General features: G+C 47.8%; 1 long non-coding RNA gene across 3 annotated transcripts; it reads right to left on the minus strand.

The window, feature by feature from the left end:
- Positions 1-3,316: 3,316 nt before the first annotated feature.
- On the minus strand, positions 3,317-4,771 carry LOC139027255 (uncharacterized). 3 transcript variants are annotated; one of them, XR_011479320.1, is made up of 3 exons: positions 4,687-4,771; positions 3,720-4,329; positions 3,317-3,668 (listed from the first exon to the last, which is right to left on the minus strand). It is a non-coding gene; the product is annotated as an uncharacterized lncRNA (long non-coding RNA). The 3 variants fall into 3 exon arrangements; XR_011479318.1 differs by having other exon boundaries at positions 3,317-4,329; XR_011479319.1 differs by having other exon boundaries at positions 3,317-4,297; positions 4,687-4,766.
- Between the last annotated feature and the right edge of the window lie 202 nt (positions 4,772-4,973).

The following is a 4,973-nucleotide window of genomic DNA, read 5'->3' on the forward strand; positions in this document are numbered from 1 at the left end:
CCACGGAAGGAGATTTTGAGTCTGCCGATAAGATGTGTGTGATTGACAGCAGTCGAAAGCCTTGGCCAGGTCGATGAAAGACGCTGCACAAGTACTCCTTTTATCGTTGGCTGATAATGATATCGTTTAGGACCTTGAGCGTGGCTGAGGTGCACCCGTGACCAGCTCGGAAATAGATTGCATAGTGGAGAAGCGGTGATATGGTTTTAACTTGGCTTCGAAGTTTTAGAAAGATTTTTATTTGCCTCAAAGCGAGCATAGAAGTAGTTACTGTCTGGTAGGCTCGTGTCAACTGGGCAGCTCTCGCTGGCTTCCCTTTGTAGTCTGTAATGGTTTGCAAGCCCTGCCACATCCGACAAGCGTCAGACCGGTGTAGTACAGTTCGACATCTTTAGCTCCTGTGTTGATGGTTCGTCAGGGATTCGGACATTTCTTATAACTTCCGGTTAGGTCACTGCTACTGTGAAAGCGGCAACTATAGCTTTAGCTCAGTCGAGGATGTTGCCTGTAATCATGGCTTCTGGTTGGGGTATGTACGTATGGTCACTGTGTCTCTACGCTGTACTGAGTCTCTACGCTGTAGCGCTGCTGACGTGTCTCGCTGTAGGACGCTGACGTCTCTACGCGTAGGACGCTGATGTGTCCTACGCTGTAGGACGCTGAGTGTCTACGCTGTAGGACCTGACTGTGTCTCTACGCCTGTAGGACGCTGACGTCTCTAGCGTAGGACGCTTGATCTCTACGCTGTAGCTGCAGTCTACGCTGTAGGCCGCTGACGTCCTACGTGTAGGCCGCTGACGTCCCTCGCTGTAGGACGCTGACGTGTCTACGCTGTAGGACCCTGACGTCTCCTACGCTGTAGGACCCTGACGTCTCTACTAGACCCGCTCGTCTACGTGTAGAATACTGACGAGCAATGGAGCATCTCAGGGAGTGGATGCTCGCTCCTTAACACCTTTGGACTTCACACTGTGGCGTTCACACTACATCAAGTTCTATTTGAATATTTCTTGGTGGCTATTCAAGTTTTTTATTTAACCTTTAACTTTTATTTAACCATTTATCAAATGGACAGAGGTGGCTGATCTTCCAGCCAGCCCAGGGAGGGAAGGTAAAGATGGGTGAAATTCCTCTGACGTCCGGGAGTCACTGTACCACTAATGGAGGTCCACAGATTCTTTCACAGGCAAGATTCAGAAAGCTGTTCCTACTGTGTTGTCTGTACAGCAGGTGGCGACATGGAGGCACAAGTAGATTCCAACTGAAACAAGACATCACAGGCTGGGCTAAACAATTCCAGGGTTAGGTTAGAAAGACATGATTAGACTACAGAAGCAGTTGGACTCTTTGACTGTATGATATGGGAGCACAATAGGGTTATATACTATACTAACTATACTAACTAAGGTTGAAACATACCATCTAGTCATTACAACAAAAGTTCAGTTTGAGGAATTACAGAATGCAGACAGATTAAAACAAGACTGAAAAACAGAAACCAAAGAACCTTTATTAAATAGTAATGTGAGGTTTCAGTTGGATTTTCTTCATTCCAAAAACAACTAGTATACCAGGTTTTTAGTTTTAGTGTGAATCAAGRCTGCCCTGCATAGTAGGATGGGGGGGGCAGGTGTTCCCCAAAACAGAACCAGAGAGAGGGTGAATTAGTTTTAACTCGCCCAGTGCTCCGGGACACTTTAGGACCAATGGAATGGTCTAAAAAATGTGCCCGGGCCAGTTAAAACACAAGCACCCAGAGACAGAGGGACAACTGAAACAACCACACTGCTCATTCTCAAGTCAGTCAGTGAAKTCACAGCCTCGCTTGTATTGACTACTGTGTGATGTTACAGAGACCTGCTTGTATTGACCACTGTGTGTAGTTAAAAGTCTTGCTTGTACCGTCTCAGGTARCCCGGTCCAGATCTGGTCGTACCGTCTCAGGTAGTCCGGTCCAGATCTGGTCGTACCGTCTCAGGTAGCCCGGTCAGATCTGGTATACCTCTCAGGTAGCCCGGTCCAGATCTGTCGTACCGTCCTCAGGTAGACCGGTCCAGATCTGGGTCGTACCGTCTCAGGTAGCCCGGTCCAGGATCTGGTCGTACCGTCTCAGGTAGCCGGTCCAGATCTGGTCGTACCGTCTCAGGTAGCCCCGGTCCAGATCTGGTGTACCGTCTCAGGTAACGCGCCGTCCAGATCTGGTCGTACCGTCTCAGGTAGCCCGGTCCAGATCTGGTCGTAACCGTCTCAGGTAGCCCGGTCCAGATCTGGTCAGTACCGTCTCAGGTACCGGTCCAGATCTGGTCGTACCGTCTCAGGTAGCCCCGGTCCAGATCTGGTGTACCGTCTCAGGTAGCCCGGTCCAGATCTGGTCATCCGTCTCAGGTAGCCCGGTCCAGATCTGGTTGTACTGTCTCCGAGGGGGCCAGGTGCACGGTGTTTCCTCCGACACATTGGTGCGGCTGGCGTCCGGGTTGGAGGCGCGCTGTGGTTAAGAAGCAGTGCGGCTTGGTTGGGTTGTGCTTCGGAGGACGCATGGCTTTCGGCCTTCGTCTCTCCCGAGCCGGTACGGGAGTTGTAGCGATGAACAAGATAGTAATTACTAGCGATTGGTACCACGGAATTGGGGAGAAAAAGGGGGTCAAATGTATTTAAAAAATAATAATAATATAAAATAAATAAAATATGGAGAGTGGTACTCGGTGATGTGTTGTATTGGATGTGCCCCAAACATAACTTTGTCCTGAATAAAAAAGTGTTAATATCTTTGACACATTGTTTTGTAGTATTACTTTAGTGCCTTATTGCAAACAGGATGCATGTTTTTAGAATATTTGTATTCTGTACAGGCTTCCTTCTTTTCACTGTCGTTCAAGTTAGTATTGTGGAGTAACTACAATGTTGTTGATCCATCCTCAGTTTTCTATCACAGCCATTAAACTCTGTAACTGTGTTCAAGTCACCATTAGCCTCATGGTGAAATCCCTGAGCGATTTCCTTCCTCTCCTGCAATTGAGTTAGGAATGACTCCTGCATCTTTGTAGTGACTTGGTATATTGATACGCTATCCAAGTGTAATTAATGACTTCACCATGCTCAAAGGGATGTTCAATGTCTGCTTTTTAATTTTACCCATCTACCAATAGGTGCCCTTCTTGCGAGCCATTGGAAAACTCCCTGGTCTTGTGTGGTTGAATCTGTGTTTGAAATTCACTTGCTCGACTGAGGGACTTTACAGTAATTGTATGTGTGGGGTACAGAGATGAGGTTCATTCAAGAAACATGTTAAACCGTTATTGCACACAGACAGTCCATGCAACTTGTTAAGCAAATGTTTATTCCTGAACTTATGTAGGTTTTGCCATAATAAAGGGTTTGAAATACTTATTGACTCAAGACATTTCAGCTTTTCATAAAAAATTCTACAAACATAAATTCACCTTGAAATTATGGGATATTTTGTGTGTAGGCCAGTGACAACAAATCTCAATGTAATCCATTTTAAATTCAGGCTGTAACACATGTGTATAAAGTCAAGGGTGTGAAGCCTTCCTGAAGGCGCTGTATACAGTGTGTCTAGTTGGATCTAAGATCAGAGTTATACTGCATCTGGTCTTCTGTCAAAACATACTTATTGGTGAATGGTTCCACGGTAGGTAAGATGTTCTCTGTGTAAAACTGAGTTCTGATACGGGGGGTAAGATGTCTCTGTGTAAAACTGGAGTTCTGAGGGCTGATACAGTTCCATCCAACAACTTATCACAGTTAGATCTCGGTCGCTATAGTCTTTATGTCTGCTAGAATATCCCAAAGGACTTCTAGACCAATCATGTCTGCTAGAATATCCAAAGGACTTCTAGACCAATCATGTCTGCTAGAATATCCCAAGGAAGGACTTCTAGACCAATCATGTCTGCTAGAAGTCCAAAGGACTTCTAGACCCAATCATGTCTGGTAGAATATACCAAAGGACTTCTAGAACCAATCATGTCTGGTAGAATATCCAAAGGACTTCTAGACCAATCATGTCTGGTAGAATATACCAAAGGACTTCTAGACCAATCATGTCTGGTAGAATATACCAAAGGACTTCTAGACCAATCATGTCTGGTAGAATATACCAAAGGACTTCTACACCCACTCGTCAGTCCTCAGAAGTCACTTCCATCAGAGACGGGTGAAGCGGATTGGCTGTTGAAGTGCATGTCCGCCCCTCCATCAGGACAGGTCCAAGTTCTGGTTCTTAAAGGGTCCATGAACCTCCTCCCTGTGTCTCACTGCCACAGCATGCCCTAACCTAGTCTTCTCACTGCCACAGCACGCCCTAACCTAGTCTCTCACTGCCACAGCACAGCCCTAACCCAGTCTCTCTCACTGGCCACAGCAACGCCCTACACCAGTGTCTCTCACTGCCACAGCATGCCCCTAACCTAAGTCTCTCACTGCCACAGACGCCCTAACCCAGTGTCTCTCACTGCCACACAGCAATGCCCCTAACCTAGTGCTCTTCACTGCACAGCACGCCCTATACTAGTCTCTCGACTGCCACAGCACGCCCTAACCCAGTCTCTCTCACTGCCAACAGCACGCCCTAACCAGTCTCTTCACTGCCACAGGCCCTAACCTAGTCCCTCTCACTGCCACAGCATGCCCTACCTAGTCCTCTCACTGCCCAGATGCCCTAACCCAGTGTCTCTCACTGCCACAGCATGCCCTAACCTAGTCTCTCTCACTGCCACAGCACGCCCTAACCTAGTCTCTCACTGCCACAGCACGCCCTAACCAGTCTCTCTCACTGCCCCACACGCCCTCAACCCAGTGTCTCTCCACTGCCACACAGCAATGCCCTAACCCCGTCTCTCTCACTGCCAAGCACGCCCTAACCTGTTCCTCCTCACTGCACAGCATGCCCTAACCGCAGTCTCTTTCACTGCCACCACACGCCCTACTTCCAGTCTCTCTCACTGCCAAGC

Source organism: Salvelinus sp. IW2-2015, unplaced genomic scaffold (genome assembly GCF_002910315.2).
Source record: "Salvelinus sp. IW2-2015 unplaced genomic scaffold, ASM291031v2 Un_scaffold8787, whole genome shotgun sequence".
Taxonomy (NCBI): domain Eukaryota; kingdom Metazoa; phylum Chordata; class Actinopteri; order Salmoniformes; family Salmonidae; genus Salvelinus; species Salvelinus sp. IW2-2015.